This window comes from Lepisosteus oculatus, unplaced genomic scaffold (assembly GCF_040954835.1).
Source record: "Lepisosteus oculatus isolate fLepOcu1 unplaced genomic scaffold, fLepOcu1.hap2 HAP2_SCAFFOLD_39, whole genome shotgun sequence".
NCBI classification, from domain to species: domain Eukaryota; kingdom Metazoa; phylum Chordata; class Actinopteri; order Semionotiformes; family Lepisosteidae; genus Lepisosteus; species Lepisosteus oculatus.
This window is the reverse complement of record NW_027167923.1, coordinates 205,586-225,273: the sequence shown is the minus strand read 5'-3', so window position 1 is coordinate 225,273 and position 19,688 is coordinate 205,586. Positions and strand designations below refer to the sequence as shown.

At 48.5% G+C, this 19,688-nt stretch overlaps 4 non-coding genes across 4 annotated transcripts; all 4 read left to right on the top strand.

Annotated features, from left to right (window-relative positions):
* Positions 1-1,558: 1,558 nt before the first annotated feature.
* Positions 1,559-1,631, top strand: trnak-cuu (transfer RNA lysine (anticodon CUU)). The gene has a single exon. It is a non-coding gene; the product is annotated as a tRNA-Lys (tRNA).
* A 4,039-nt stretch (positions 1,632-5,670) lies between these two features.
* On the top strand, positions 5,671-5,743 carry trnak-cuu (transfer RNA lysine (anticodon CUU)). Its single transcript has one exon. It is a non-coding gene; the product is annotated as a tRNA-Lys (tRNA).
* An 8,149-nt stretch (positions 5,744-13,892) lies between these two features.
* On the top strand, positions 13,893-13,965 carry trnak-cuu (transfer RNA lysine (anticodon CUU)). Its single transcript has one exon. It is a non-coding gene; the product is annotated as a tRNA-Lys (tRNA).
* A 4,043-nt stretch (positions 13,966-18,008) lies between these two features.
* Positions 18,009-18,081, top strand: trnak-cuu (transfer RNA lysine (anticodon CUU)). The gene has a single exon. It is a non-coding gene; the product is annotated as a tRNA-Lys (tRNA).
* The last annotated feature ends 1,607 nt before the right edge of the window (positions 18,082-19,688 follow it).

Below are 19,688 nucleotides of genomic sequence, written 5' to 3'. Positions count from 1 at the left end.
TGTGTGGGAGCTTACATGCTTTTCCTTTCCCGTCTTTTTCGGACGACTATTCCAAAGGGGTAACCTGAAGGAATAGGGGCCTGAAGACACGAGGCATTCTTAAACCAGCACTGGGCTGCACGGCCTTCTGTTGTGATCAGGTTATATTCGAGTCAAAAAGCCAGAGCATCCGCTTCCATCCTATGGAGCACGAGCTAAATCGGAAGAGGCAGGGGATACACCTACGCCTATCGGCGCACGTTCCCTGCGTCAGGCTGCTTCACCCATTTGCACCCGACTGGAGACGGCACTGAGCAAGCTTTTTGTCAGGAGTGGGATTCGAACCCACGCCTCCAGGGGAGACTGCGACCTGAACGCAGCGCCTTAGACCGCTCGGCCATCCTGACGCGGGCCCCCTGTCCCGGGGCGGTCTGATGAGCCACCGCGATCCCACTACGCTCCTCGAGTATCGCACTGTTATTAATACTACAGTGTGACTCCAGCATTAAAATGTTTGGAAAATGTGTCGGCTTTTATAATCCAGTGTAGAGCAGCATGTGATGATTTGTGCTACAACACCAAGCGCTCAAAGTGACGTCTGCGTTTGTCGTTGAAACTTTCAACTCTTTCATCACTTATGTAGGAAATAAAAAGAGCAGTTGTGCGCCACACGCAGAGAGGCCGTCAGCAGAGTGGCGCAGCGGAAGCGTGCTGGGCCCATAACCCAGAGGTCGATGGATCGAAACCATCCTCTGCTACGTGTGTCCTATGCACGATTCATAAACATGCCATTGGGTTAGCAAAGTGCCTTCAAATAGTCTGCATCTCCCTTTCTTTAAATTCTGTCCTGAGTTTCTCTCTCGTGTGTGTTTGTGCAAGCTTGACACTTGCGGGACTCTTTAATCTTCACCAATACGGAGATGACCAAATGTGTCTTTGGTTGTTCTGAGGTCTTTGATAGTTTCTTTGAAAGCTTCAACTGAACCTCGAAATCGAAGCAGTTATGTCTATATTGATTTCTCGCGTTAATCATTACGAACCAGGAACAGCCAGCACACTCGGTCGCATTAGTAATTATGTCACGTCTCTACTTAGCAGAGCATTCAAAGGCCCACTGGAAGTAGTAAAGCACTAAAACACTGCAAAACTGAACTCGGGAAAATCATACTGGGAGCTCTGAGCGATGTCTGCATCCAAGCCATCCAATACGGACTCTGAAACCTTGGAATATCAACACTATGATGCGCTACCTTTTACCTGGAGCAAAACGATGGAATTAGAAGAATGCTTACCGCAGGATACAACTGTGCCGCTGTTATTTGGAGCACGGTTTTCACTTGCATGAAAACTACAGCAGAACGTAGAAGGATGATCACTGAGGAGTCCACGCGGGCATGCTGAGGAGATTGTAGGTCGTACATTTCAATGATTACTGACATTTGCGCTGCTGGAGGTACAGTAATCAACAAAGAACAGGGTGTGCTACTCTCGAATCCGGTCAGCACATGATGAAAAGCCAGGAAGTATACCTTGTCAAATTGCCGTCAACAGGGACAAGTTAACCACCAGCTCCACCGGCGCCCGGCTAGCTCAGTCGGTAGAGCATGAGACTCTTAATCTCAGGGTCGTGGGTTCGAGCCCCACGTTGGGCGGTGCCCGTCTCCTTATTAACAAAGTTTCCCGCTCATCCTTGAACCTCTTACACCTCGATGGTACCGAGCACTGCGTTTTAATGCACAGGTGTGATCAAACCGAGATGAAAAGGGCGTATCTAGCTCCTTGCCCGAGAGATAAATCAAAGGTTCCGCAGATAATCCCTTGGCTCCGGTCCCCCGGACGCAGATAGGAGCTGCAGCCATCATAACTTGTATGAAAACTAAGAAGAGCTCCTGTCTATTTACAGTTTCATTTACTCTAGCGTTTCCTTAAACATTGCGTGTACGAAGGCTAAGAAATTGGAGAGCTATTCTAATACAATAACTATTAGGAATCTTTTCGGCATAACAGTTTCACTGTGATTTTGCAGGTAACACGTACGTTGGGAAAACATTTTGAACGCGATCAATAACCGCACTGGAAAAATGTGGGAAAGAAAGGGCGAAAAGCGACTCTTCAACATGTGGAAATATCTTCCTGAGCGGAGCCCTCTTCTCGAAGCTCAACACTCTGCAAGAGTCACTTCTCCCAACTTGCGCCCGCAGGTTTCCGTAGTGTGCCTGCAAAGAGCCATCCGCTTGAGACAGGTGCACCTCCCGATTTCATTGAACTAAGCTAGATGCACAATTTCTAATGCAGCCTTCATCACAATAGACAGTTCATTTCTCGAAAGCTTGTCGTAAAAAAAGGAAACAAAGAACGAAAACGTATAGCTGACAATCTTCTGAAGATGCAGATTCATCTTTGGGGAAATGGACATTTTATGTATGCAGATGCTTTTCAAGCGCTGGTTTTAGAACGTCGCTGTGCTTCCAGCATCCTTTTCAGCCTTCTAAACTGGCTACCGAGGTGCCGATCACATTGTAAAGCGGTTGAGAGGCCGGAGCTGCTCAAACCGCTCTTGCCGTTTCCCATCAATCAAAAGCACTATGTTGTTTCTTTGTATGGAAAGCTTTTCAAGTCTGGCATCGACACGCACCTTTCCTGAAACGTCCAAAAGGTGAATGCTTCGCAAAGAAATCCAGTCTACCTTCAGGGGGCATGATGTTGAAATCGGAATGAGCCCTGGGTGGGCTTGAAGCAGCAGCTGTTCAGTTAACAGCTGCACAGAAACGCACCCCGCTTGCTTTGTATCATTCGCAAGTTTCTGGTTAAAGAGTAAAAAAGGCTGGAATTCTTCTGCCAGCCGGCAGGATTTCTTCTGCACTCACCCAGAAAAGCCAAGAATTGTATTTCATCTTTCGCAAGCTGTATTTTCCAGGAGGAGAATGAATACTTGCATTAAACTGAATCAAGCCGACAGAGACGCACAGCCGTTGTTTTTCTCCATGGGAAGTTTTTCGTTAAGGAAAAACACCGTTGTCATTTTCTTGCCAGCCGGCGGTATTTCTTGTGCAGCGATGAGCCAGATTTGTATTTCGTATTTCGCAAGTTGTGTGAATTTCTTGAAGTTGAAAGTGAATTCGCTCCAGAAAAGAAATGTCGCTTGAAAGCCGTGGCTGTTTGTTAAACCGCAGGACCTGAGCTTGCGTTCTGTTTCTCATGGCGTTCGCAAAGGCGATTCCTGCCTTTAAAACTGCTGTGTCTGCGACTGAAAGTGGCGTGTGGCGCAGCTTCTAAAGTCTTGTTGACGCTCCCCGATGTTGCTTTCTCTCTGCCTAAGGAAGTTCGATTGTCGCGTCGGAACGGGGAGACCTAATCCTTCCAGCTTTAAGCCACCCTTCAGTCTTCTGAAGGGTGTCCGAGTGCTAGCATGTCATTTGGCTTTTTTTGGGGGGAAGCGGAGAGCGACATTGAAAAAGGTTACCGCCGCCGCCTCGCCCTCCGTGTTAAATGATTGCAAGCCGGCAGCAGCGGCGCTCCCTGTAGTCGTGTCCGAGCGGTTAAGGCGATGGGCTAGAAAGCCATTGGGGTCTCCCCGCGTCGGCTCGAATCCTGCCCACTACGGACGCCCTTCTCCTGTCGCTTCGGCCTGCCCAGAAAAAGGCAGAGTGCCGTTTCTCTCTTCCTGCTTCTTGTACAAAAGCTAAATCGCTTGGACCTGCTGCCTTGGAAGTAATGTCTTCAACATCCACCAGTGACATTTCACAGCTGGAAGCACACAGCCACGCTTTTGGCATTGGCATGTCTTGCGCCCTACTTCCAGCCTTTGAAGTCCTAATTATTCAAACTGAAAGAACCGGCTGAATGAGTGTTTGCAGTGCACCAGGAGGAGCAGGGACCATAGCATTGGAGGGGTGAGGATGGCGCAGATGGAAACGTTTTCATGCGCTCCTCTGGGAGGAATGAAAAGAAAAGACGAAACCGGAAACAGTAGTAGCCGCAAGAGGAAGTGTCTTCAAGCGCCAAGCAAGCGCTCCTCGTTAGTATAGTGGTGCGTATCCCCGCCTGTCACGTGGGAGACCAGGGATGGATTGCTTGACGGCGAGCCAGGTTGCTTTTCTCCCATCAGATTCCAACCGCTAATGCTAACGCAGTGTGTGGGAGCTTACATGCTTTTCCTTTCCCGTCTTTTTCGGACGACTATTCCAAAGGGGTAACCTGAAGGAATAGGGGCCTGAAGACACGAGGCATTCTTAAACCAGCACTGGGCTGCACGGCCATCTGTTGTGATCAGGTTATATTCGAGTCAAAAAGCCAGAGCATCCGCTTCCATCCTATGGAGCACGAGCTAAATCGGAAGAGGCAGGGGATACACCTACGCCTATCGGCGCACGTTCCCTGCGTCAGGCTGCTTCACCCATTTGCACCCGACTGGAGACGGCACTAAGCAAGCTTTTTGTCAGGAGTGGGATTCGAACCCACGCCTCCAGGGGAGACTGCGACCTGAACGCAGCGCCTTAGACCGCTCGGCCATCCTGACGCGGGCCCCCTGTCCCGGGGCGGTCTGATGAGCCACCGCGATCCCACTACGCTCCTCGAGTATCGCACTGTTATTAATACTACAGTGTGACTCCAGCATTAAAATGTTTGGAAAATGTGTCGGCTTTTATAATCCAGTGTAGAGCAGCATGTGATGATTTGTGCTACAACACCAAGCGCTCAAAGTGACGTCTGCGTTTGTCGTTGAAACTTTCAACTCTTTCATCACTTATGTAGGAAATAAAAAGAGCAGTTGTGCGCCACACGCAGAGAGGCCGTCAGCAGAGTGGCGCAGCGGAAGCGTGCTGGGCCCATAACCCAGAGGTCGATGGATCGAAACCATCTTCTGCTACATGTGTCCTATGCACGATTCCTAAGCATGCCATTGGGTAAGCAAAGTGCCTTCAAATAGTCTGCATCTCCCTTTCTTTAAATTCTGTCCTGAGTTTCTCTCTCGTGTGTGTTTGTGCAAGCTTGACACTTGCGGGACTCTTTAATCTTCACCAATACGGAGATGACCAAATGTGTCTTCGGTTGTTCTGAGGTCGTTGATAGTTTCTTTGAAAGCTTCAACTGAACCTGGAAATCGAAGCAGTTATGTCTATATTGATTTCTCGCGTTAATCATTTCGAACCAGGAACAGCCAGCACACTCGGTCGCATTAGTAATTATGTCACGTCTCTACTTAGCAGAGCATTCAAAGGCCCACTGGAAGTAGTAAAGCACTAAAACACTGCAAAACTGAACTCGGGAAAATCATACTGGGAGCTCTGAGCGATGTCTGCATCCAAGCCATCCAATACGGACTCTGAAACCTTGGAATATCAACACTATGATGCGCTACCTTTTACCTGGAGCAAAACGATGGAATTAGAAGAATGCTTACCGCAGGATACAACTGTGCCGCTGTTATTTGGAGCACGGTTTTCACTTGCATGAAAACTACAGCAGAACGTAGAAGGATGATCACTGAGGAGTCCACGCGGGCATGCTGAGGAGATTGTAGGTCGTACATTTCAATGATTACTGACATTTGCGCTGCTGGAGGTACAGTAATCAACAAAGAACAGGGTGTGCTACTCTCGAATCCGGTCAGCACATGATGAAAAGCCAGGAAGTATACCTTGTCAAATTGCCGTCAACAGGGACAAGTTAACCACCAGCTCCACCGGCGCCCGGCTAGCTCAGTCGGTAGAGCATGAGACTCTTAATCTCAGGGTCGTGGGTTCGAGCCCCACGTTGGGCGGTGCCCGTCTCCTTATTAACAAAGTTTCCCGCTCATCCTTGAACCTCTTACACCTCGATGGTACCGAGCACTGCGTTTTAATGCACAGGTGTGATCAAACCGAGATGAAAAGGGCGTATCTAGCTCCTTGCCCGAGAGATAAATCAAAGGTTCCGCAGATAATCCCTTGGCTCCGGTCCCCCGGACGCAGATAGGAGCTGCAGCCATCATAACTTGTATGAAAACTAAGAAGAGCTCCTGTCTATTTACAGTTTCATTTACTCTAGCGTTTCCTTAAACATTGCGTGTACGAAGGCTAAGAAATTGGAGAGCTATTCTAATACAATAACTATTAGGAATCTTTTCGGCATAACAGTTTCACTGTGATTTTGCAGGTAACACGTACGTTGGGAAAACATTTTGAACGCGATCAATAACCGCACTGGAAAAATGTGGGAAAGAAAGGGCGAAAAGCGACTCTTCAACATGTGGAAATATCTTCCTGAGCGGAGCCCTCTTCTCGAAGCTCAACACTCTGCAAGAGTCACTTCTCCCAACTTGCGCCCGCAGGTTTCCGTAGTGTGCCTGCAAAGAGCCATCCGCTTGAGACAGGTGCACCTCCCGATTTCATTGAACTAAGCTAGATGCACAATTTCTAATGCAGCCTTCATCACAATAGACAGTTCATTTCTCGAAAGCTTGTCGTAAAAAAAGGAAACAAAGAACGAAAACGTATAGCTGACAATCTTCTGAAGATGCAGATTCATCTTTGGGGAAATGGACATTTTATGTATGCAGATGCTTTTCAAGCGCTGGTTTTAGAACGTCGCTGTGCTTCCAGCATCCTTTTCAGCCTTCTAAACTGGCTACCGAGGTGCCGATCACATTGTAAAGCGGTTGAGAGGCCGGAGCTGCTCAAACCGCTCTTGCCGTTTCCCATCAATCAAAAGCACTATGTTGTTTCTTTGTATGGAAAGCTTTTCAAGTCTGGCATCGACACGCACCTTTCCTGAAACGTCCAAAAGGTGAATGCTTCGCAAAGAAATCCAGTCTACCTTCAGGGGGCATGATGTTGAAATCGGAATGAGCCCTGGGTGGGCTTGAAGCAGCAGCTGTTCAGTTAACAGCTGCACAGAAACGCACCCCGCTTGCTTTGTATCATTCGCAAGTTTCTGGTTAAAGAGTAAAAAAGGCTGGAATTCTTCTGCCAGCCGGCAGGATTTCTTCTGCACTCACCCAGAAAAGCCAAGAATTGTATTTCATCTTTCGCAAGCTGTATTTTCCAGGAGGAGAATGAATACTTGCGTTAAACTGAATCAAACCGACAGAGACGCACAGCCGTTGTTTTTCTCCATGGGAAGTTTTTCGTTAAGGAAAAACACCGTTGTCATTTTCTTGCCAGCCGGCGGTATTTCTTGTGCAGCGATGAGCCAGATTTGTATTTCGTATTTCGCAAGTTGTGTGAATTTCTTGAAGTTGAAAGTGAATTCGCTCCAGAAAAGAAATGTCGCTTGAAAGCCGTGGCTGTTTGTTAAACCGCAGGACCTGAGCTTGCGTTCTGTTTCTCATGGCGTTCGCAAAGGCGATTCCTGCCTTTAAAACTGCTGTGTCTGCGACTGAAAGTGGCGTGTGGCGCAGCTTCTAAAGTCTTGTTGACGCTCCTCGATGTTGCTTTCTCTCTGCCTAAGGAAGTTCGATTGTCGCGTCGGAACGGGGAGACCTAATCCTTCCAGCTTTAAGCCACCCTTCAGTCTTCTGAAGGGTGTCCGAGTGCTAGCATGTCATTTGGCTTTTTTTTGGGGGAAGCGGAGAGCGACATTGAAAAAGGTTACCGCCGCCGCCTCGCCCTCCGTGTTAAATGATTGCAAGCCGGCAGCAGCGGCGCTCCCTGTAGTCGTGTCCGAGCGGTTAAGGCGATGGGCTAGAAAGCCATTGGGGTCTCCCCGCGTCGGCTCGAATCCTGCCCACTACGGCGCCCTTCTCCTGTCGCTTCGGCCTGCCCAGAAAAAGGCAGAGTGCCGTTTCTCTCTTCCTGCTTCTTGTACAAAAGCTAAATCGCTTGGACCTGCTGCCTTGGAAGTAATGTCTTCAACATCCACCAGTGACATTTCACAGCTGGAAGCACACAGCCACGCTTTTGGCATTGGCATGTCTTGCGCCCTACTTCCAGCCTTTGAAGACCTAATTATTCAAACTGAAAGAACCGGCTGAATGAGTGTTTGCAGTGCACCAGGAGGAGCAGGGACCATAGCATTGGAGGGGTGAGGATGGCGCAGATGGAAACGTTTTCATGCGCTCCTCTGGGAGGAATGAAAAGAAAAGACGAAACCGGAAACAGTAGTAGCCGCAAGAGGAAGTGTCTTCAAGCGCCAAGCAAGCGCTCCTCGTTAGTATAGTGGTGCGTATCCCCGCCTGTCACGTGGGAGACCAGGGATGGATTGCTTGACGGCGAGCCAGGTTGCTTTTCTCCCATCAGATTCCAACCGCTAATGCTAACGCAGTGTGTGGGAGCTTACATGCTTTTCCTTTCCCGTCTTTTTCGGACGACTATTCCAAAGGGGTAACCTGAAGGAATAGGGGCCTGAAGACACGAGGCATTCTTAAACCAGCACTGGGCTGCACGGCCATCTGTTGTGATCAGGTTATATTCGAGTCAAAAAGCCAGAGCATCCGCTTCCATCCTATGGAGCACGAGCTAAATCGGAAGAGGCAGGGGATACACCTACGCCTATCGGCGCACGTTCCCTGCGTCAGGCTGCTTCACCCATTTGCACCTGACTGGAGACGGCACTGAGCAAGCTTTTTGTCAGGAGTGGGATTCAAACCCACGCCTCCAGGGGAGACTGCGACCTGAACGCAGCGCCTTAGACCGCTCGGCCATCCTGACGTGGGCCCCCTGTCCCGGGGCGGTCTGATGAGCCACCGCGATCCCACTGCGCTCCTCGAGTATCGCACTGTTATTAATACTACAGTGTGACTCCAGCATTAAAATGTTTGGAAAATGTGTCGGCTTTTATAATCCAGTGTAGAGCAGCATGTGATGATTTGTGCTACAACACCAAGCGCTCAAAGTGACGTCTGCGTTTGTCGTTGAAACTTTCAACTCTTTCATCACTTATGTAGGAAATAAAAAGAGCAGTTGTGCGCCACACGCAGAGAGGCCGTCAGCAGAGTGGCGCAGCGGAAGCGTGCTGGGCCCATAACCCAGAGGTCGATGGATCGAAACCATCCTCTGCTACATGTGTCCTATGCACGATTCCTAAGCATGCCATTGGGTAAGCAAAGTGCCTTCAAATAGTCTGCATCTCCCTTTCTTTAAATTCTGTCCTGAGTTTCTCTCTCGTGTGTGTTTGTGCAAGCTTGACACTTGCGGGACTCTTTAATCTTCACCAATACGGAGATGACCAAATGTGTCTTCGGTTGTTCTGAGGTCGTTGATAGTTTCTTTGAAAGCTTCAACTGAACCTGGAAATCGAAGCAGTTATGTCTATATTGATTTCTCGCGTTAATCATTACTAACCAGGAACAGCCAGCACACTCGGTCGCATTAGTAATTATGTCACGTCTCTACTTAGCAGAGCATTCAAAGGCCCACTGGAAGTAGTAAAGCACTAAAACACTGCAAAACTGAACTCGGGAAAATCATACTGGGAGCTCTGAGCGATGTCTGCATCCAAGCCATCCAATACGGACTCTGAAACCTTGGAATATCAACACTATGATGCGCTACCTTTTACCTGGAGCAAAACGATGGAATTAGAAGAATGCTTACCGCAGGATACAACTGTGCCGCTGTTATTTGGAGCACGGTTTTCACTTGCATGAAAACTACAGCAGAACGTAGAAGGATGATCACTGAGGAGTCCACGCGGGCATGCTGAGGAGATTGTAGGTCGTACATTTCAATGATTACTGACATTTGCGCTGCTGGAGGTACAGTAATCAACAAAGAACAGGGTGTGCTACTCTCGAATCCGGTCAGCACATGATGAAAAGCCAGGAAGTATACCTTGTCAAATTGCCGTCAACAGGGACAAGTTAACCACCATCTCCACCGGCGCCCGCCTAGCTCAGTCGGTAGAGCATGAGACTCTTAATCTCAGGGTCGTGGGTTCGAGCCCCACGTTGGGCGGTGCCCGTCTCTTTATTAACAAAGTTTCCCGCTCATCCATGAACCTCTTACACCTCGATGGTACCGAGCACTGCGTTTTAATGCACAGGTGTGATCAAACCGAGATGAAAAGGGCGTATCTAGCTCCTTGCCCGAGAGATAAATCAAAGGTTCCGCAGATAATCCCTTGGCTCCGGTCACCCGGACGCAGATAGGAGCTGCAGCCATCATAACTTGTATGAAAACTAAGAAGAGCTCCTGTCTATTTACAGTTTCATTTACTCTAGCGTTTCCTTAAACATTGCATGTACGAAGGCTAAGAAATTGGAGAGCTATTCTAATACAATAACTATTAGGAATCTTTTGGGCATAACAGTTTCACTGTGATTTTGCAGGTAACACGTACGTTGGGAAAACATTTTGAACGCGATCAATAACCGCACTGGAAAAATGTGGGAAAGAAAGGGCGAAAAGCGACTCTTCAACATGTGGAAATATCTTCCTGAGCGGAGCCCTCTTCTCGAAGCTCAACACTCTGCAAGAGTCACTTCTCCCAACTTGCGCCCGCAGGTTTCCGTAGTGTGCCTGCAAAGAGCCATCCGCTTGAGACAGGTGCACCTCCCGATTTCATTGAACTAAGCTAGATGCACAATTTCTAATGCAGCCTTCATCACAATAGACAGTTCATTTCTCGAAAGCTTGTCGTAAAAAAAGGAAACAAAGAACGAAAACGTATAGCTGACAATCTTCTGAAGATGCAGATTCATCTTTGGGGAAATGGACATTTTATGTATGCAGATGCTTTTCAAGCGCTGGTTTTAGAACGTCGCTGTGCTTCCAGCATCCTTTTCAGCCTTCTAAACTGGCTACCGAGGTGCCGATCACATTGTAAAGCGGTTGAGAGGCCGGAGCTGCTCAAACCGCTCTTGCCGTTTCCCATCAATCAAAAGCACTATGTTGTTTCTTTGTATGGAAAGCTTTTCAAGTCTGGCATCGACACGCACCTTTCCTGAAACGTCCAAAAGGTGAATGCTTCGCAAAGAAATCCAGTCTACCTTCAGGGGGCATGATGTTGAAATCGGAATGAGCCCTGGGTGGGCTTGAAGCAGCAGCTGTTCAGTTAACAGCTGCACAGAAACGCACCCCGCTTGCTTTGTATCATTCGCAAGTTTCTGGTTAAAGAGTAAAAAAGGCTGGAATTCTTCTGCCAGCCGGCAGGATTTCTTCTGCACTCACCCAGAAAAGCCAAGAATTGTATTTCATCTTTCGCAAGCTGTATTTTCCAGGAGGAGAATGAATACTTGCATTAAACTGAATCAAGCCGACAGAGACGCACAGCCGTTGTTTTTCTCCATGGGAAGTTTTTCGTTAAGGAAAAACACCGTTGTCATTTTCTTGCCAGCCGGCGGTATTTCTTGTGCAGCGATGAGCCAGATTTGTATTTCGTATTTCGCAAGTTGTGTGAATTTCTTGAAGTTGAAAGTGAATTCGCTCCAGAAAAGAAATGTCGCTTGAAAGCCGTGGCTGTTTGTTAAACCGCAGGACCTGAGCTTGCGTTCTGTTTCTCATGGCGTTCGCAAAGGCGATTCCTGCCTTTAAAACTGCTGTGTCTGCGACTGAAAGCGGCGTGTGGCGCAGCTTCTAAAGTCTTGTTGACGTTCCTCGATGTTGCTTTCTCTCTGCCTAAGGAAGTTCGATTGTCGCGTCGGAACGGGGAGACCTAAGCCTTCCAGCTTTAAGCCACCCTTCAGTCTTCTGAAGGGTGTCCGAGTGCTAGCATGTCATTTGGCTTTTTTTGGGGGGAAGCGGAGAGCGACATTGAAAAAGGTTACCGCCGCCGCCTCGCCCTCCGTGTTAAATGATTGCAAGCCGGCGGCGGCGGCGCTCCCTGTAGTCGTGGCCGAGCGGTTACGGCGATGGGCTAGAAAGCCATTGGGGTCTCCCCGCGTCGGCTCGAATCCTGCCCACTACGGCGCCCTTCTCCTGTCGCTTCGGCCTGCCCAGAAAAAGGCGGAGTGCCGTTTCTCTCTTCCTGCTTCTTGTACAAACGCTAAATCGCTTGGACCTGCTGCCTTGGAAGTAATGTCTTCAACATCCACCAGTGACATTTCACAGCTGGAAGCACACAGCCACGCTTTTGGCATTGGCATGTCTTGCGCCCTACTTCCAGCCTTTGAAGACCTAATTATTCAAACTGAAAGAACCGGCTGAATGAGTGTTTGCAGTGCACCAGGAGGAGCAGGGACCATAGCATTGGAGGGGTGAGGATGGCGCAGATGGAAACGTTTTCATGCGCTCCTCTGGGAGGAATGAAAAGAAAAGACGAAACCGGAAACAGTAGTAGCCGCAAGAGGAAGTGTCTTCAAGCGCCAAGCAAGCGCTCCTCGTTAGTATAGTGGTGCGTATCCCCGCCTGTCACGTGGGAGACCAGGGATGGATTGCTTGACGGCGAGCCAGGTTGCTTTTCTCCCATCAGATTCCAACCGCTAATGCTAACGCAGTGTGTGGGAGCTTACATGCTTTTCCTTTCCCGTCTTTTTCGGACGACTATTCCAAAGGGGTAACCTGAAGGAATAGGGGCCTGAAGACACGAGGCATTCTTAAAACAGCACTGGGCTGCACGGCCTTCTGTTGTGATCAGGTTATATTCGAGTCAAAAACCCAGAGCATCCGCTTCCATCCTATGGAGCACGAGCTAAATCGGAAGAGGCAGGGGATACACCTACGCCTATCGGCGCACGTTCCCTGCATCAGGCTGCTTCACCCATTTGCACCCGACTGGAGACGGCACTGAGCAAGCTTTTTGTCAGGAGTGGGATTCGAACCCACGCCTCCAGGGGAGACTGCGACCTGAACGCAGCGCCTTAGACCGCTCGGCCATCCTGACGCGGGCCCCCTGTCCCGGGGCGGTCTGATGAGCCACCGCGATCCCACTACGCTCCTCGAGTATCGCACTGTTATTAATACTACAGTGTGACTCCAGCATTAAAATGTTTGGAAAATGTGTCGGCTTTTATAATCCAGTGTAGAGCAGCATGTGATGATTTGTGCTACAACACCAAGCGCTCAAAGTGACGTCTGCGTTTGTCGTTGAAACTTTCAACTCTTTCATCACTTATGTAGGAAATAAAAAGAGCAGTTGTGCGCCACACGCAGAGAGGCCGTCAGCAGAGTGGCGCAGCGGAAGCGTGCTGGGCCCATAACCCAGAGGTCGATGGATCGAAACCATCCTCTGCTACATGTGTCCTATGCACGATTCATAAGCATGCCATTGGGTTAGCAAAGTGCCTTCAAATAGTCTGCGTCTCCCTTTCTTTAAATTCTGTCCTGAGTTTCTCTCTCGTGTGTGTTTGTGCAAGCTTGACACTTGCGGGACTCTTTAATCTTCACCAATACGGAGATGACCAAATGTGTCTTCGGTTGTTCTGAGGTCTTTGATAGTTTCTTTGAAAGCTTCAACTGAACCTCGAAATCGAAGCAGTTATGTTTATATTGATTTCTCGCGTTAATCATTACGAACCAGGAACAGCCAGCACACTCGGTCGCATTAGTAATTATGTCACGTCTCTACTTAGCAGAGCATTCAAAGGCCCACTGGAAGTAGTAAAGCACTAAAACACTGCAAAACTGAACTCGGGAAAATCATACTGGGAGCTCTGAGCGATGTCTGCATCCAAGCCATCCAATACGGACTCTGAAACCTTGGAATATCAACACTATGATGCGCTACCTTTTACCTGGAGCAAAACGATGGAATTAGAAGAATGCTTACCGCAGGATACAACTGTGCCGCTGTTATTTGGAGCACGGTTTTCACTTGCATGAAAACTACAGCAGAACGTAGAAGGATGATCACTGAGGAGTCCACGCGGGCATGCTGGGGAGATTGTAGGTCGTACATTTCAATGATTACTGACATTTGCGCTGTTGGAGGTACAGTAATCAACAAAGAACAGGGTGTGCTACTCTCGAATCCGGTCAGCACATGATGAAAAGCCAGGAAGTATACCTTGTCAAATTGCCGTCAACAGGGACAAGTTAACCACCAGCTCCACCGCCGCCCGGCTAGCTCAGTCGGTAGAGCATGAGACTCTTAATCTCAGGGTCGTGGGTTCGAGCCCCACGTTGGGCGGTGCCCGTCTCCCTATTAACAAAGTTTCCCGCTCATCCTTGAACCTCTTACACCTCGATGGTACCGAGCACTGCGTTTTAATGCACAGGTGTGATCAAACCGAGATGAAAAGGGCGTATCTAGCTCCTTGCCCGAGAGATAAATCAAAGGTTCCGCAGATAATCCCTTGGCTCCGGTCACCCGGACGCAGATAGGAGCTGCAGCCATCATAACTTGTATGAAAACTAAGAAGAGCTCCTGTCTATTTACAGTTTCATTTACTCTAGCGTTTCCTTAAACATTGCATGTACGAAGGCTAAGAAATTGGAGAGCTATTCTAATACAATAACTATTAGGAATCTTTTCGGCATAACAGTTTCACTGTGATTTTGCAGGTAACACGTACGTTGGGAAAACATTTTGAACGCGATCAATAACCGCACTGGAAAAATGTGGGAAAGAAAGGGCGAAAAGCGACTCTTCAACATGTGGAAATATCTTCCTGAGCAGAGCCCTCTTCTCGAAGCTCAACACTCTGCAAGAGTCACTTCTCCCAACTTGCGCCCGCAGGTTTCCGTAGTGTGCCTGCAAAGAGCCATCCGCTTGAGACAGGTGCACCTCCCGATTTCATTGAACTAAGCTAGATGCACAATTTCTAATGCAGCCTTCATCACAATAGACAGTTCATTTCTCGAAAGCTTGTCGTAAAAAAAGGAAACAAAGAACGAAAACGTATAGCTGACAATCTTCTGAAGATGCAGATTCAGCTTTGGGGAAATGGACATTTTATGTATGCAGATGCTTTTCAAGCGCTGGTTTTAGAACGTCGCTGTGCTTCCAGCATCCTTTTTAGCCTTCTAAACTGGCTACCGAGGTGCCGATCACATTGTAAAGCGGTTGAGAGGCCGGAGCTGCTCAAACCGCTCTTGCCGTTTCCCATCAATCAAAATCACTATGTTGTTTCTTTGTATGGAAAGCTTTTCAAGTCTGGCATCGACACGCACCTTTCCTGAAACGTCCAAAGGGTGAATGCTTCGCAAAGAAATCCAGTCTACCTTCAGGGGGCATGATGTTGAAATCGGAATGAGCCCTGGGTGGGCTTGAAGCAGCAGCTGTTCAGTTAACAGCTGCACAGAAACGCACCCCGCTTGCTTTGTATCATTCGCAAGTTTCTGGTTAAAGAGTAAAAAAGGCTGGAATTCTTCTGCCAGCCGGCAGGATTTCTTCTGCACTCACCCAGAAAAGCCAAGAATTGTATTTCATCTTTCGCAAGCTGTATTTTCCAGGAGGAGAATGAATACTTGCATTAAACTGAATCAAGCCGACAGAGACGCACAGCCGTTGTTTTTCTCCATGGGAAGTTTTTCGTTAAGGAAAAACACCGTTGTCATTTTCTTGCCAGCCGGCGGTATTTCTTGTGCAGCGATGAGCCAGATTTGTATTTCGTATTTCGCAAGTTGTGTGAATTTCTTGAAGTTGAAAGTGAATTCGCTCCAGAAAAGAAATGTCCAGTCGCATGAAAGCCGTGGCTGTTTGTTAAACCGCAGGACCTGAGCTTGCGTTCTGTTTCTCATGGCGTTCGCAAAGGCGATTCCTGCCTTTAAAACTGCTGTGTCTGCGACTGAAAGTGGCGTGTGGCGCAGCTTCTAAAGTCTTGTTGACGCTCCTCGATGTTGCTTTCTCTCTGCCTAAGGAAGTTCGATTGTCGCGTCGGAACGGGGAGACCTAATCCTTCCAGCTTTAAGCCACCCTTCAGTCTTCTGAAGGGTGTCCGAGTGCTAGCATGTCATTTGGCTTTTTTTGGGGGGAAGCGGAGAGCGACATTGAAAAAGGTTACCGCCGCCGCCTCGCCCTCCGTGTTAAATGATTGCAAGCCGGCGGCGGCGGCGCTCCCTGTAGTCGTGGCCGAGCGGTTAAGGCGATGGGCTAGAAAGCCATTGGGGTCTCCCCGCGTCGGCTCGAATCCTGCTCACTACGGCGCCCTTCTCCTGTCGCTTCGGCCTGCCCAGAAAAAGGCAGAGTGCCGTTTCTCTCTTCCTGCTGCTTGTACAAACGCTAAATCGCTTGGACCTGCTGCCTTGGAAGTAATGTCTTCAACATCCACCAGTGACATTTCACAGCTGGAAGCACACAGCCACGCTTTTGGCATTGGCATGTCTTGCGCCCTACTTCCAGCCTTTGAAGACCTAATGATTCAAACTGAAAGAACCGGCTGAATGAGTGTTTGCAGTGCACCAGGAGGAGCAGGGACCATAGCATTGGAGGGGTGAGGATGGCGCAGATGGAAACGTTTTCATGCGCTCCTCTGGGAGGAATGAAAAGAAAAGACGAAACCGGAAACAGTAGTAGCCGCAAGACGAAGTGTCTTCAATAGCCAAGCAAGCGCTCCTCGTTAGTATAGTGGTGCGTATCCCCGCCTGTCACGTGGGAGACCAGGGATGGATTGCTTGACGGCGAGCCAGGTTGCTTTTCTCCCATCAGATTCCAACCGCTAATGCTAACGCAGTGTGTGGGAGCTTACATGCTTTTCCTTTCCCGTCTTTTTCGGACGACTATTCCAAAGGGGTAACCTGAAGGAATAGGGGCCTGAAGACACGAGGCATTCTTAAACCAGCACTTGGCTGCACGGCCATGTGTTGTGATCAGGTTATATTCGAGTCAAAAAGCCAGAGCATCCGCTTCCATCCTATGGAGCACGAGCTAAATCGGAAGAGGCAGGGGATACACCTACGCCTATCGGCGCACGTTCCCTGCGTCAGGCTGCTTCACCCATTTGCACCCGACTGGAGACGGCACTGAGCAAGCTTTTTGTCAGGAGTGGGATTCGAACCCACGCCTCCAGGGGAGACTGCGACCTGAACGCAGCGCCTTAGACCGCTCGGCCATCCTGACGTGGGCCCCCTGTCCCGGGGCGGTCTGATGAGCCACCGCGATCCCACTACGCTCCTCGAGTATCGCACTGTTATTAATACCACAGTGTGACTCCAGCATTAAAATGTTTGGAAAATGTGTCGGCTTTTATAATCCAGTGTAGAGCAGCATGTGATGATTTGTGCTACAACACCAAGCGCTCAAAGTGACGTCTGCGTTTGTCGTTGAAACTTTCAACTCTTTCATCACTTATGTAGGAAATAAAAAGAGCAGTTGTGCGCCACACGCAGAGAGGCCGTCAGCAGAGTGGCGCAGCGGAAGTGTGCTGGGCCCATAACCCAGAGGTCGATGGATCGAAACCATCCTCTGCTACATGTGTCCTATGCACGATTCCTAAGCATGCCATTGGGTTAGCAAAGTGCCTTCAAATAGTCTGCGTCTCCCTTTCTTTAAATTCTGTCCTGAGTTTCTCTCTCGTGTGTGTTTGTGCAAGCTTGACACTTGCGGGACTCTTTAATCTTCACCAATACGGAGATGACCAAATGTGTCTTCGGTTGTTCTGAGGTCTTTGATAGTTTCTTTGAAAGCTTCAACTGAACCTCGAAATCGAAGCAGTTATGTTTATATTGATTTCTCGCGTTAATCATTACGAACCAGGAACAGCCAGCACACTCGGTCGCATTAGTAATTATGTCACGTCTCTACTTAGCAGAGCATTCAAAGGCCCACTGGAAGTAGTAAAGCACTAAAACACTGCAAAACTGAACTCGGGAAAATCATACTGGGAGCTCTGAGCGATGTCTGCATCCAAGCCATCCAATACGGACTCTGAAACCTTGGAATATCAACACTATGATGCGCTACCTTTTACCTGGAGCAAAACGATGGAATTAGAAGAATGCTTACCGCAGGATACAACTGTGCCGCTGTTATTTGGAGCACGGTTTTCACTTGCATGAAAACTACAGCAGAACGTAGAAGGATGATCACTGAGGAGTCCACGCGGGCATGCTGAGGAGATTGTAGGTCGTACATTTCAATGATTACTGACATTTGCGCTGCTGGAGGTACAGTAATCAACAAAGAACAGGGTGTGCTACTCTCGAATCCGGTCAGCACATGATGAAAAGCCAGGAAGTATACCTTGTCAAATTGCCGTCAACAGGGACAAGTTAACCACCAGCTCCACCGGCGCCCGGCTAGCTCAGTCGGTAGAGCATGAGACTCTTAATCTCAGGGTCGTGGGTTCGAGCCCCACGTTGGGCGGTGCCCGTCTCCCTATTAACAAAGTTTCCCGCTCATCCTTGAACCTCTTACACCTCGATGGTACCGAGCACTGCGTTTTAATGCACAGGTGTGATCAAACCGAGATGAAAAGGGCGTATCTAGCTCCTTGCCCGAGAGATAAATCAAAGGTTCCGCAGATAATCCCTTGGCTCCGGTCACCCGGACGCAGATAGGAGCTGCAGCCATCATAACTTGTATGAAAACTAAGAAGAGCTCCTGTCTATTTACAGTTTCATTTACTCTAGCGTTTCCTTAAACATTGCGTGTACGAAGGCTAAGAAATTGGAGAGCTATTCTAATACAATAACTATTAGGAATCTTTTCGGCATAACAGTTTCACTGTGATTTTGCAGGTAACACGTACGTTGGGAAAACATTTTGAACGCGATCAATAACCGCACTGGAAAAATGTGGGAAAGAAAGGGCGAAAAGCGACTCTTCAACATGTGGAAATATCTTCCTGAGCGGAGCCCTCTTCTCGAAGCTCAACACTCTGCAAGAGTCACTTCTCCCAACTTGCGCCCGCAGGTTTCCGTAGTGTGCCTGCAAAGAGCCATCCGCTTGAGACAGGTGCACCTCCCGATTTCATTGAACTAAGCTAGATGCACAATTTCTAATGCAGCCTTCATCACAATAGACAGTTCATTTCTCGAAAGCTTGTCGTAAAAAAAGGAAACAAAGAACGAAAACGTATAGCTGACAATCTTCTGAAGATGCAGATTCATCTTTGGGGAAATGGACATTTTATGTATGCAGATGCTTTTCAAGCGCTGGTTTTAGAACGTCGCTGTGCTTCCAGCATCCTTTTCAGCCTTCTAAACTGGCTACCGAGGTGCCGATCACATTGTAAAGCGGTTGAGAGGCCGGAGCTGCTCAAACCGCTCTTGCCGTTTCCCATCAATCAAAAGCACTATGTTGTTTCTTTGTATGGAAAGCTTTTCAAGTCTGGCATCGACACGCACCTTTCCTGAAACGTCCAAAAGGTGAATGCTTCGCAAAGAAATCCAGTCTACCTTCAGGGGGCATGATGTTGAAATCGGAATGAGCCCTGGGTGGGCTTGAAGCAGCAGCTGTTCAGTTAACAGCTGCACAGAAACGCACCCCGCTTGCTTTGTATCATTCGCAAGTTTCTGGTTAAAGAGTAAAAAAGGCTGGAATTCTTCTGCCAGCCGGCAGGATTTCTTCTGCACTCACCCAGAAAAGCCAAGAATTGTATTTCATCTTTCGCAAGCTGTATTTTCCAGGAGGAGAATGAATACTTGCATTAAACTGAATCAAGCCGACAGAGACGCACAGCCGTTGTTTTTCTCCATGGGAAGTTTTTCGTTAAGGAAAAACACCGTTGTCATTTTCTTGCCAGCCGGCGGTATTTCTTGTGCAGCGATGAGCCAGATTTGTATTTCGTATTTCGCAAGTTGTGTGAATTTCTTGAAGTTGAAAGTGAATTCGCTCCAGAAAAGAAATGTCGCTTGAAAGCCGTGGCTGTTTGTTAAACCGCAGGACCTGAGCTTGCGTTCTGTTTCTCATGGCGTTCGCAAAGGCGATTCCTGCCTTTAAAACTGCTGTGTCTGCGACTGAAAGCGGCG